We start from the raw sequence: 14,302 nt of genomic DNA, 5'->3' as shown, positions 1-14,302 counted from the left end.
CGGAACTACTCGCCCCGCTCCTCCAGAGAGGCGCTACTGCAGGAGGCCCACGGCTCTCCAAGACTGGCCTCACGGCAGGGGCTCTGCCTGCTCTAAAGACTGTGCTGTGTGGGCATTACAATGGCTCCTTTTTCCAGGTTTTATTGAAATTATCTGAACCTCTCCCCCGAAATTGGAGCACGCACACCCTCTCCTATTAGCTGGAAGAAGGTGAACTAAAGAGGCTCTCTAAGACTCCTCTTTTGAATGTGGGCAAAATTAGCCTGGAAGTCTTCCAAGTTCCCACCCCACCAAGATCACCCCTCCCTCCGGCCTGCCCCTCAATTCACCCCCTCACAACCAGCATCTGGATGCCCAGGGAGCGCCTTACTGCCGTAATGGCACCCTACAAGCAGCCCAAGGTGGAGGAGGGGTAGGAGTCAGTTGCACAGAGTGGCCATTGCCCAGGTATGTGGATGTCGGGGAGGTTGGGAAGAGAATGACTGTGTGTTTGGGGGGGTCATCAGTATCTGTATATGGCTAGCAAGCTATATGGCTGAAGGCTTTGGGGCTTAGGGACCAATCAAATTTGGTTGCAGGACTCCTGAGTCACCTGAGCCCTGGCATCCTTGTTCCTCTGAATGGGACATAGGTAGTCACTGTATTTTGTCTAGTAGACAGGTTACCTATGGGAGAATCCAGCATTTTCTACAGTGTGATGGGCCCATGTTGCCCCAGGGAAAGGAGGACACAAGGCACGCCAAGAACCAGGGCCTGAAGCCTAAGTGCTGGCAAGGCGAAAGGGGTTGGGGTGCTGACAGCCAGCTCCTGACCACACCGGCTCTCCAGTTGCAGGGAAGGGATAGGTGCCCCAGGGTGAAGGAAGTCAGGTCACCTGGCCTATCTCCAGAAGACAAAACTGACCCTGGGTGAAACCACCTACCTGAGCAGCAGTGGACGAACTGTTCAGACCCCAAGACCACCTTCCCTCCACTGGTATAACCTCTTCTGCTTTTCTGTCGGACTCCTCAGATAGCACAATTGGAATTCTGATTCTTACAGAATCCTGCAAATATTTATCAGGCACCCACCGAGTGCCCAGCAGGGAGCCAGAAGCTGGAGATTTGTCTTGGACCCAAGAAGTTCCTGCTGGACACTGGGACATACCAGGACAGGATCATGTGAGCCCGGGCCAGGTTTCTAGAGGGGATCCTCTCCCTCTCTCCCATGTCGGAGACTTAGCTCCACTCTGCGGAGTTCCTCTTCTGAGCACAACTGCAGGCACTGCGTTTTGTACACTGGAGGGGGTTGGAGGGGAAAGGAATGGGAGGGTCAGAGCAGTCCTGGCCTGGGGCCCCTGAGGAAGCCTTTGGTCCTGAAAGCCATGACTGGACACAGGACCTCCTTCTACACACTGATGGGCAGGGGACTTCCCTTGTGTGCTGACTTTCCACAGCCACCACTATGCAGATCCAACTGTTTCCTGCTTCCTGAGACATTGTCCCAGCTAAGCTAAGTGTCCCCAGCAGCCTTGCCGTCCCAGATCCGGGTGGCGGGCAGCAGCAGTGAACCCAAAGGGGAACCCTCTTGGCCGCAGCACCTCCGTGTCGCCAGGGCGGGGCCCTGGGTGCTGGCAGCTGTCCCGCCTCTGCAAAACCTCAGGTCTGTGGCGCCTCCTGGCTGCTGCTTCCTTGGAGGCTATGCAAAATGTCCCAGGCACTCCTTCCTGCCCTCTGGTGACCACGTTGGAGGTGAGGGGTCAGATCCCAGGGGAGGTCCCGTGCCCTGGGGGTGGGAAGGAGAGTGGTGTTGCAGGCAGGAGAGACGGTGTGGTGGGCAGAAGACTAGACTGCTGAGCCCTGGTGTGGCAGCAGCTGTGCGTCTCCCTGGATGCCTGAACCCCTTGCTCATCTGAGACGGGCTGTGAGGGTCAGGTGGTTCAGGGAGGGAAGGATGGCAGGGCCGCTGCTCCTACCCCCAACCCCCCCCCAACCTCTCTGGGCTCTGAAGCAACGTATCAAACTTCCCATTCCCCTGTCAGAGCCATCTATCCACCATCCATCCATCCATTCATTCGGCCATCCGTCCACCATCCATGTGTCCACCATCCATCCTTTTATCCATCCATTCAGCAAATATCCATCGAGCCCCTGCCCTGTGCCAGTGTTGTTCTAGGCACAAGGGATACTTCAGCAAGCCATTCATTCTATTTGGGGGATAAACAATAACTAAACAAATAAATAAGAAGATAACAGTAGTGCCGTGCTGCAGTGAATAATGGATCCACATTGCCCCAGGACAGCACTGCCCACACCGTGATGTACAAAAAGCGATGCACAAGAGGGCCAGAGCCTGGCCCCACCTAGCAAGGGGTCCACTGAGCACCTCCCTCGTTACCCGCGGCTGTCCCCATGACACCCCCGCTACCCGCTGCACAGGCCAAGACCCGGGAGTTCCTATACTCCATTCCCCCTCACACACCCGCCATGACCTCAGCGAGTTGTGGGCAGGTGAGGTCACTTCACGCACCCAGTCTTCCCGCTTCTCTCCAGCCTTCCCACCATGCCCAGCCCATGCCGTCATCATGCCCACTCCCACCACAGCAAAGCCCACTAACATCCATCCGCTTCAACTTGTGCTTGCCACGGCAGCTGCCCATGTTTCTCAAGTGTGACCAGGTTGCACTGCTGTTGGGATTAAAACCTGCAGCCAAAATAGAATCTGAAGTGGCCACCAGAGTCCATGAGGCCTGGTCCGACTGGGCGGCTAGCCACTCTGCCCCACTTCTCTCTACCCCTTGTTCTCCTCTCTCAGCCCCACCGCAGCCCTGCCTTTCACCCTCAGGGCTCTGCACTTGCAGCCGCCTGTGCTGTGAACACGCTCTGCCCATTCCTGGCACGGCTGGCTCCCTACTCGTCAGAGACTCTGGCCTCCTCCTCTAAGACAGCCTGCCCCATCTCTCTCCCCCGCTCAGCCAGGAGAGCCACCCCCTTCCCAGTCTGGCTTCCACCAGCCTCTGAGTCTTGGCAAACCAGAAACTCCCCGCTGGCTGGGGAAACTGACTGATTGGCTGGGGGCGGACAGAGCCCGGCTAAGGCCTGACTAAGAGTTGGAGGGCTATGTGAGAAAAAATGGTTCCAGTAAGTGCTTGGAAGCCTGTAGTTTGAGGCAGCAGCAAGCTGGGGACAGGCCAAGGCTGAGGGTGGGACAATGGGCATTAGGGCTCAAAGAACCCGGATCCTGTGCGATCTCACTTTTCCTCGCCTGCCATTTGGAGCCAGGGAGAAATGAGCTCCCACGTGCTCTGTGTCTCTATCTTTCTCTCTCTCTCTCTCTCTCTCTCTCACACACACACACACACCACACACACACACACACACACACACACACACACACACACACAGCTGGCTGCAGGTGAGTTGTTTCTAGAACCAGAGCTTATATGAAGAGAAAAATAGAAGGGACAGAACAGTGTGTTCCCAGATCACACCTGCAGCTCCCACAGGCTGGGGTGGGGGTCTGGGGCCCGGCTCTGCTGGCTCAGTCACTTTGCTTCTCCTCAAGTTCCCTCTGTGGAACTGGGCGCTGTTTCCACCAAACCATCTGCTCTCCAGTCCCACAGGGGTTGCTGTCAGTCACCCTACGGCCTCTCTGCCTAGGCTTTGAAACTGATTCATTGTTCTTTTGCTGTATTTTTCTTTGTAGGTTACAGAATTCTCTGTTTATTTATGATAATTTGGGAAGGATCCTGGGAGAGTGAAAATAAATGAAGTGCTCAATCGGCCAAGTTTCACTGGAGGCTCCACTGATCCTTCCACCAGCTCAAATGCCTGCAGGAAATCTGGGGAATCATCTTTCCTACCCTAAGATCCTGGGACTGAGCACTGGCCCTGAGGCCCCTGACAGGCATAAACTAATCAGCAAATGTGCAGGAAAAATGCGGAGCTGCAAGATCAAAGTCAGATTCCCACTCTCCCTAAAGGCCTGGATTCCCCTGGAAACCCACATCCTCACTGCCTGGAAGGAGCGATGAGGACCCAGAGGAGTGGCTCTGGGCATCAAGTGGTCCAGGCAGGAGGCGGTTCCCCATGTCCCATCTTTCCAGCGCCCAAGGGAGCCTCTCAGGGGAGTCTCATCACCCTCCCCGCCCCCACCATCACAGAGCAGCCTGCTCCTGGCCTGTATCCAAACACCCCTGGGGGCGGCCGCCCTGGGTGTGCTCCCCTTTCCCTGATGGCCGCTAGAACTCCGTGAGGAGAGGCTCGCCAGGGTCACCCAGACAGTCCCTGATCCCACATTGTCCCGACACATGAAGCTTCACCCCGGAGGAAATAGGAAAAGGGAGTGAATCCCGTGGGCTCCCCTCACAAAAGGAAAGCTACACGCTATCACTTGGGCGCAAGATGGGCTATGAGGCTGGAGAAAAGTCTCCCAGGGACGCCTCCTGGAGTCTTTTTTTTTTCTTTGCTACTGTGAATAGTGCTGCAATAAACATATCTGTGCCTGTGTCTTTATAACAACAATTTATTTTCCTTTGGGTATATACCCAGTAATGGGATTGCAGGGTGGAATGGTATTTCTGTATTTATATCTTTGAGAAATCACCACACTGTCTTCCACAATGGTTGAACTAATTTACACTCCTGCCAACGGTGTATAAGCATTCCTTTTTCTCCAAAACCTCGCCACCATCTGTTATTTTTTTATTTTTTAATAATAGCCATTCTGACTGATACGGTATGGTATCTCATTGTGGTTTTGATTTGCATTTCTTTAATGATCAGTAATATTGAGCTTTTCTTTTTTTTAAGACAGAGTCTCGCTCTGTTTCACCCAGGCTGGAGCGCAATGGTGCCATCTTGGCTCACTGCAACCCCCGCCTCCCGGTTCAAGCAATTCTCCTGCCTCACCCTCCCGAGTAGCTGGGATTACAGACATGCATTACCACACTCAGCTAATTTTTGTATTTTTAGTAGAGACGGGTTGGGGGGGCGGGTTTCACCATGTTCGCCAGGCTGGTCTTGAACTGCCGACCTCAGGTGATACACCTGCCTTGGCCTCCCAAAGTGTTGGGATTACAGGCGTGAGCCACTGCGCCTAGCCAAGCTTTTTTTCATATGCTGGCTGGCCTCAAGTTTGTCTTCTTTTGAAAAGTGTTTGCTCATGCCCTTTGCTCACTTTGGAATATTGTTGTTTTATGGCCGGGTGCGGTGGCTCAGGCCTGTAATCCCAGCACTTTGGGAGGCCGAGGCCAGATCACCTGAGGTCAGAAGTTCGAGACCAGCCTGGCCAACATGGCAAAACCTCATTTCTACTAAAAAAACACAAAAAATTAATGGCCTGGTGTGGTGGTGGATTACAGGTGGGTGCCTGTAATCCCAGCTACTCAGGAGGCTGAGACAGGAGAATTGCTTGACCCCAGGAGGCAGAGGTTGCAGTGAGCCGAGATTGCATGCCATAGCACTTCAGCCTGGGCAACAGAGCGATACTCTGTCTCAAAAATAAAAAATAAATAAAAAATAAAGTTGCTTGGTTTTTTTCTTGGAAATTTGCTTAAGTTTTTTTCTTTTTTTTTTTTTTGAGATGGAGTCTTTCTCAGTCGCCCAGGCTGGAGTGCAGTGGTGTGATCTCAGCTCACTGCAAGCTCTGCCTGCCGGGTTCACACCATTCTCCTGCCTCAGCCCCCCAAGTAGTTGGGACTACAGGCGCCTGCCACCATGCCCAGCTAATTTTTTTTTTTTTTTTCAGTAGAGACGGGGTTTCACCATGTTAGCCAGGATGGTCTCCATCACCTGACCTCGTGATCCACCTGCCTCGGCCTCCCAAAGTACTGGGATTACAAGTGTGAGCCACTGCACCCAGCCTTAAGTTTCTTATAGATGCTGGATAGTAGACCTTTGTCACGTGTATAGTTTGCAAATATTTTCTCCTATTCTGTAGGCTGTTTACTCTTGTTGATAGTTTCTTTTGCCATGCACAAGCTTTTTGGTTTAATTAGATCCCATTTGTCAATTTTTGCTTCTGTTGCAATTGTTTTTGGCGTCTTCATCACGATATCTTTGCCAGTTCCTATGTTCAAAATGGTATTACCTAGGTTGTCTTCCAGAGTTTATAGTTTTGGGTTTTCATTTAATTCTTTAATCCATCCTGAGTTGATTTTGTATATGGTGTAAGAAAGAGATCCAGTTTCAATCTTCTACATATGGCTAGCCCGTTATCTCAGCACCATTTATTGAATAGGAAGTCCTTTCTCCATTGCTTGTTTTTGTCAGCTTTGTTGAAGATCAGATGATCATAGGTATGTGGCCTTATTTCTAGATCCTCTATTCTGTTTCATTGGCCTATGTGTCTTTTTTTATACCAGTACCATGCTGTTTTGGTTACTATAGCCCTGTAGTGTAGTTTGAAGTTGGGTAGTGTGATGTTTCCAACTTTGTTCTTTTTGCTTAGAATTGTCTTGGCCATTTGGGATCCTTTTTGGTTCTATATAAACTTTGAAATAGTTTTTTATATTTCTGTGAAGAATATCATTAGTGGTTTGATAGGAAGAGCATTGAATCTATAAATTGCTTTGGGCATTTTTTCTATCTATGAGTATGAAATGTTTTCCCATTTGTTTGTATCATCTCTAATTTCTTTGAGCAGTGTTGTATAATTCTCCTTGTAGAGATCTTTCACCTTCCTGGTTAGCTGTATTTCTAGGAGTGTGTGTGTGTGTGGTGATTGTGAATGGAATTGAGTTTTGATTTGGTTCCTGGTTTGGCTGTTGCTGGTGTATAAGAATGCTAGTGATTTTTTTTGTATGTTGATTTTGTATCCTGAAACTTTGCTGAAGTTGTTTATCAGCTTAAGAAGCTTTGGGGCCGAGAATATGGAGTTTTCCAGATGTCAAATCATGTTGTCTGCATCCTAATACCAAAACCTCGCAGAGACACAACAAAAAAGAAAGCTTCAGGCCAATATCCTTGGTTAACATTGATGTAAAAATCCTCAACAAAATATTAGCACACCAAATCCAGCAGCATATCAAAAAGCTTGTCCACCATGATGAAGTAGGCTTCATCCTCAGGATGCAAGGCTGGTTCAACATATGCAAATCAATAAATGTGATTCATCGCATAAACAGAACTAAAGACAAAAACCACATGATCATATCAATAGATGCAGAAAAGGCTTTTGATAAAATTCAACATCCCTTCATATTAAAAACTCAATAAACTAGGTATTGCAGGAACATACTTCAAAATAACAAGAGCCATGGGCTGGGCACGGTGGCTCATGCCTGTAATCCCAGCACTTTGGGAGGCCAAAGCGAGCAGATCACCTGAGGTCAGGAGTTCGAGACCAGCCTGGCGAACATGGTAAAACCCCATTTCTACTAAAAATACAAAAAAAATTAGCCAGGAGTGGTGGCGCGTGCCTGTAATCACAGCTACTAGGTAGGCTGAGGCAGGAGAATCACTTGCACCCATTAGGCGGAGGTTGCAGTAAGCCAAGATTGTGCCATTGCACTCTAGCTTGGGCAAGAAGAGTAGAACTCCATCTCAAAAAATAAATAAATAATAAAATAAATAAATAAATAACAAGAGCCATCTGTCACAAACCCACAGCCAACATTGTACTGAATGGACAAAAGGTGGAAGCATTCCCCTTGAAAACCAGCACAAGATAAGGATCACCTCTCTCACCACTCCTTTTCAACATCAGAAATCCTGGCCACAGCAACCAGACAAGAGAAATGAATAAAGGGCATTCAAATAGGAAAAGAGGAGATCAGACACTTTTATAGGTAATGTGTTACATGCTTCGAAGTTTCAGGTATAAGGTCTCACATTGCGGCACTACTCACAATAGCAAAGACTTGGAACCAACCCAAATGTCCAACAATGATAGACTGAATTAAGAAAATGTGGCACATATACACCATGGAATACTATGCAGCCATAAAAAATGATGAGTTCATGTCCTTTGTAGGGACATGGATGAAGCTGGAAACCATCATTCTCAGCAAACTATCGCAAGGACAGAAAACCAAACACCACATGTTCTCACTCATAGGTGGGAATTGAACAATGAGAACACATGGACACAGGAAGGGGAACATCACACACCGGGGCCTGTTGTGGGGTGGGGGGAGGGGGGAGGGATAGCCTTAGGATATGCCTAATGTAAATGACGAGTTAATGGGTGCAGCACACCAACATGGCACATGTATACATATGTAACAAACCTGCACGTTGTGCACATGTACCCTAGAATTTAAAGTATAATATATATATAAAATAAAAAATAAATTTGACTGAACAATTGTTTATTCATAAAATATTTTGGAAAGGAACACAAAACATGGTAATAGTGGTTTTCTCTCCATTGGAGATAATTTTTTTTTTTTATAACAGCATCATTTATCCTGTTTTCTAAATAAGACTCCAACACCAGAAAAAAAAAAACAGGGAAAAACAGATTATAAGTTAAAACAAAAATCTATCTGTATAAGTCTTTACTTGTACAAGTCTGTACAAGTCAGTAAGTTCTGGTCTCTGTAGAGCCAGAACTTCAGAGAAGGTGATTTAATTGTCATCACAGCCCCCCAACTTGTTTTGGGGTTTGTACATCAAGAGACAACTTGAAGGGAATCACTTGAGACCAAAAGAATTACTTACAAAGAAAGATTTCCTGGAATGTGTAAGTTCTACTGATTGCCCATAGAGACGCTAACAGTTGCTCTAACCCCAAATTTTTTAAACATCTCAAGATGGCAACATGAGTATGGAAAACCCCAACACTCATCACCCAATGAATCATTTCTCCAATCATGGGAATGAGGGAAGGATATAGGAAAGGCTGTTTCATCAGGACTCATTAGGGAGGGTGTCAGTGCAGAGGCAGCCACGGCAGAGCTTTCCTTGTCTTCAACCTGGGCCAAATGAAGCTCTGAGTGCTCAGGGCCTGACAACAAAGTTCTCCGCAGGTTTGGAATGGCCAATGTGCAATGATGGCATCAGCCACAAGAGTGAAACTTGAATCGTGCATGAGGGTCTATAGATCACTGATTACTGCACTATCAATCTCACCTCCCACCCATAAGAGATTACCCAGATAATCAGCCTGTGGCACATACTACTACTACCTACTTGGGAACAAGGGAGAGGAAGGAATTACAAATGAAAACTTCTGAAATGACCACTTCTTATTCCAGCTTAAGCTAGAATAAATGTTTGAATAAATCACCGCATTAAATAATATTTAAAATATGGTACCTTCAGCACATTATAAATATGAAATGTCCCCTCCCCCAACCCCATTTACTTCAGTGCACAGAGTCTCCCAGGCAAGCTTTTCCATCGCTCAGCCAGTGGAATGGATGGCATGCACCAGATGTTACACAAAGCATTTATTTCTCCAAGAAGGCTGAGAGCCAGGATAATTCATCTCCTTCTGCTAGGACCTCTGCCCCAAGCTTCTGAGGAAATAGTGAATTGGACTCGACAGGGAAAGTAGCTACGTGATCCACTAATGAAAATGCACTGGACAGTGTATCCTTTCCTGCTCTTCTCCATGGCAGAGAGACTTAAAGATAATTAATAAAAATAGCTGTCCCTTCAAACTCAGAGGAGGTTTTCAAAAACAAGTATAAGCAAAAAATAAAGAAATAAAAGGAAAGTAAATCAAACCCCCCAATACTCCTGAAAGTAAAACAGTCTCATGGTGACTGATGTCTGGAAGAAGTTGAGGCAGAAAAGACTGACGAAGTTGGAAGGGGCTGGCCACAAAACTGCCTTAAAGAATCCACTACAATGCTCTCCATTTCTAAGGCTGAGTAGCTACTCCCAGTAAGTTAACATTTTTCTGTTAAGAAGAAAACAAAACAAAACAAAAATAAAACCCACTCCAGAAAAAGGGTCAAGAGAAGAGCACTGTAGAAAGTCAAGCAGCTGAGCGCCGGCGGATGACGAAGAGCCCGCGCTGAAGCTGGCCCAGGTAGATCCTCATCTTGGTGCTGTCACTTGTCTTCCTCACCCAGATCTCATTGGCTCCTACAGAACTGATCACGCAGCTCCGTTTCTGGTTGTCCTTTGACTCCAGATAGATGGCCTGGCTCTTGTGGTACCATCTCTTGTCATAGTACAGTTTGCCGTCTTCTATCCGAGCTTCAAACCTCTGGGCTGGGGATTCCGCGGGTGTCGCAGGCAAGTGCTCAGGAGAGGATGGAGATGCTGGTCTCTTGGGTGACTTAAGCTTATTTAATGTTCTCAGATCCTCCATGATCCGTTCATCTGTTAACAAACAGTTTAGCTGGGCTGGAGCAGGTTTCCTCCTCTCGTCTGGGATGGGGACGGGATCATCTGGTCGCCTCCGCAACTTTCTGGTCATGATAGGTCTCACCTGCATAGAATCTCCATTCAGTTCCATTGTCAGCTTTTCGTTTTCAATCATTTTCTTCTCTTCTGCTAGCTCAGCAATCAGGTTCTCTTTCAGCTCAACCTTCTTGTCTTCAAATTCTTTCACTGCTGCCTTCTTTTCTTTCACGTAATTTCGTCCCACTTGTTCAGTTTCCAGCTGGAGGAAGAGTTCAGCATTCCGTATCCTCTCTTTGTACTGCTGACCTCGTTTTTTCATTCTCTTCTGATATTCCTGTAATGTACCTTCTTGTAGTTGTTGCGACTGCCTCTTGAGAGAAGCCAGTTTGTCCTGATACATCTGTTCCTTCACTTCCCCATAGTCTTCTTCATCATGCTTTGCCAGGTCAGTTTCACTAGCATCCTCAGTGTCTTCGTCCGACTCGCGGCCCGGCAGCTGCGCTGGTCGTCCTTGGCGCTCTCCAGCTCTTCGTCCTCCTCGGGGACCGGCGGCGCTCCAGCCTGGGCGGGGCCGGGGCCAGCAGCCCCGCGGCGCTCATGTCGCCTCTGACCGCAGCTGAGCGTGGCCCACGGACACCGCGGCCACCCACGCTCGGTACTCGCCGTCTGCCTGGCAGTGTCCGAGGGAGCCCCCAGCTCGAGGAGCGGCAGCCACGGCGACCGCTTCCCCTTCCCCGTCTCCGCCGAGCTCCGCCCCCCGCCAATTTTTTTTTTTTTTTTTTTTTTTTTTTTTTTTTTTTTTTTTTGAGACGGAGTCTGGCTCTGTCGCCCAGGCTGGAGTGCAGTGGCGCAATCTCAGCTCACTGCAAGCTCCGCCTCCCAGGTTCACGCCATTCTCCTGCCTCAGCCTCCTGAGTAGCTGGGACTACAGGCGCCCGCCACCAGGCCCGGCTAATTTTTTGTATTTTTAGTAGAGACAGGGTTTCACCGTGTTAGCCAGGATGGTCTCGATCTCCTGACCTCGTGATCCGCCCGCCTCGGCCTCCCAAAGTGCTGGGATTACAGGCGTGAGCCACCGCGCCCGGCCTTTTTTTTTTTCAAGATGGAGTTTCACTGCTGTTGCCCAGGCTGGAGAGCAGCGGCGCAATCTCAGCTCACTGCAACCTCTGTCTCCCGGGGTTAAGCAATTCTCCTGCCTCAACCTCCTGAATAACTGCGATTACGGGCATCCACCACCACACCCGGCTAATTTTTGTATTTTCCGTAGAGATGGGGTTTCACCATGTTGGCCAGGCTGGTCTCAAACGCCTGACCTCAGGTTGATTCACCCACCTCAGCCTCCCAACGTGCTGGGATTACAGGCATAAGCCACCACTCCTGGCCAAACTTTTCTTTTTTAAAACTAAATGTTACTGTGTATATTTGAGGTGACAGCATGATGTTAAAGGTACACGTCAGTAGTAAAATGGTTACTATAGTCAGCAAGTTCACATACCTACCATCTCACATAGGTACTTTTTTGTGTGTCAAGGGCAGCAAAAATCTACTTACTCAACAAAAATCCCAAGACAGTGTCCTTATGTTATACATTAGGTCTCTGGCCTTGTTCATCCGACGTCTGCTACTTTGCGTGTTTTGGCCTTCATCTCCCCACTTCCTGCTGATTGTTTTTGTCGTCTTTGGAGAAATGTCTGTTCAGGTCTCTTGTTAGCTTTTTAGCAGGGTTATTTGTCTGCTTAAGTTGTAAGGGTTCTTCATTGATTTTGGATATTAGCCCTTGATCAGTTAGTGACTTGCAAATATTTTTCCCAGTTTGTAGGTTGCCTTTTTTTGATTGTTTCCTTTGCTGCGCAGAAGTGTTTTAGTTTGATGCAGTCTTCCTTGTTGACTTTTGCATGTAGCCTGGCTTTTGGTGGGTTATCTGAAAAATCGTTGCTAAGGCCAGCGTCAAGGGGGCTGTCCCCTACGTTCTCTTCTAGGAGTTTCATGGTTTCATATCTTATTTATGTCTTTTATCTAGTTTGAGTTGATTTTCTATAGGGTGTAAGATAAGGGCCCAATTTCATGGTTTTCCCTGTGAAAATCCAGTTTCACAGCATCATTTATTGAAGAAACTGTCTTTTTTCCACTGTGTCCTCTTGGTTGCTCTTGTTGAAAGTTAGTTGACAGTGTATGTTTTGATTTATTTCTAGGCTTCTTATTCTGTTCCATTGGTCTATGTTTTTGTTTTGATGCCAATACCATATATTGTTCTTATTACTATAGCTTTGTATGTAATTTTAAATCACATAGTGTTATGCCTCCAGCACTAAGTTTTTTCCTCTGTATTGTGTTAGCTTGGGGTTTTTTGTGGTTCCATGTCAATTGCAGGATTGTATTTTTCTATGTCTGTGAAAAATGCGATTAGAATTTTGATAGGGATTGTCTTAAAACTGTATATTTGCTTTGGATAGTATGCCATTTTAACAATTTTAATTCTTCCAATTCAGAAATGTGGGATGTTTTTACATTGTGTATTCTTAAATTTCTCTCATCGGTGTTTTATAGTGAAAGTGTACTAGTCTTTCACCTTCTTGTCTAAATTTATTCCTAAGTATTTTATTTTGATTGGTGCTACTGTAAATGGGATTGTTTTCTTGATTTTTCAGCTAGATTGTTATTTGTGTATAGAAACGCTCCTGATTTTTGTATGTTGAGTTTGTATGCTGCAACTTTACTGAATTCATTTATTAGTTTTAACATTTTCTTATGGGAAATCTGAGGTTTTTTCATATGGATCATGTCATCTGCAAATAGAGATAATTTGTTTCTTTTTTTAGTTGCCTTTTTTTTAATTTGTTTAATTGCTCTTGCTAGTACTTCCAGTACTATGTTGAATAAAAGTGACAAGGCTAGGCATCCCTGTCTTGAACTCAATCTTAGTGGAAAGACTTTCAGTTGTTCCCCATTGATTATGATGTTAGCTGTGGGTTTTTCAGAGGCGGCCTTTATTATTTAGAGGAGCTTTCTTTTCCATCCGTCTCAGCTCAGCCAGGGGACTTCCCATCAAGTGGGGCACTTGTTCAGCTCTTGCATTAGGGACTGTGATTTCTCTGGCTGACCAAGGCATTGATTCTCTGGAAAGCAGGGCACAAATCAGCTCAGGCCCCAAGGGCTAGGGTGCCACAGCAACTGGGAGGGGCAGGACACAGCAGCATGGCCCCACAGGGTGGGGTGTATGCTACGGTGTGGATGTGGTTTGTCCCCACCAAAACACATGTTGAAATTTGATTCCCGATGTGGTGGTGGTGGGAGGTGGGGGCTAGTGGGAGGTATTTGGGTGATGGGCAGACCCTTCATGAATAGATGAACGCTGTCTCGTGGGACTGGATGAGTTACCAGGCGTGGGGTGTTATGGAAGTGAGTTTGGCTTCCTGGACCCTCTTGCTTCCTCTCTTGCCATGTGCTCTCCTTGCCTGTGCTGGTTTCCCCTTCCACGTTCTGCCAGGAGTTGGAGCAGCACAAGCCCCTCACCGTGTGTGCTGCCCAATCTCAGACTTTCCAGTCACCAGAATATTGAGCCAAAAAAGCCTCTTTTTAAAAAATAAACTACCCAGTCTTGGCCTGGTGCGGTGGCTCATGCCTGTAATTGCAGCATTTTGGGAGGCCGAGGCGGGCGGATCACAAGGTCAGGAGATTGAGACCATCCTGGCCAACACAGTGAAACCCTGTCTCCACTAAAAATACACAAAATTAGCTGGGCGTGGTGGCAGGCGCCTGTAGTCCCAGCTACTCGGGAGGCTGAGGCAGGAGAATGGCGTGAACCCGGGAGGCGTAGCTTGCAGTGAGCCAAGATCGCACCACTGCACTCCAGCCTGGGTGAGAGAGCGAGACTCTGTCTCAAAAAAAAAAAAAAAAAAAATAATAATAATAATAAAATTACCCAGTCTTAGATATTCTGTTATAGCTGCACTGAACCTTAAGTACATTGAATTTTATTTGGGTCTCCTTAGTTTTACTTAGTTTATTTCATGGTTTTAAAG

The 14,302-nt window shown here is 47.4% G+C and overlaps 1 pseudogene; it reads right to left on the bottom strand.

Annotated features, from left to right (window-relative positions):
• Positions 1 to 9,793: 9,793 nt before the first annotated feature.
• On the bottom strand, positions 9,794 to 10,894 carry LOC101137715 (sin3 histone deacetylase corepressor complex component SDS3-like; annotated as a pseudogene).
• Positions 10,895 to 14,302: the final 3,408 nt, after the last annotated feature.

The sequence above is a fragment of the Gorilla gorilla genome, chromosome 4, assembly GCF_029281585.2.
Source record: "Gorilla gorilla gorilla isolate KB3781 chromosome 4, NHGRI_mGorGor1-v2.1_pri, whole genome shotgun sequence".
In the NCBI taxonomy this organism is placed as follows: Eukaryota; Metazoa; Chordata; class Mammalia; order Primates; family Hominidae; genus Gorilla; species Gorilla gorilla.
Note: the sequence above shows the minus strand (reverse complement) of the source record. Positions and strands in the feature narration are given on the sequence as shown.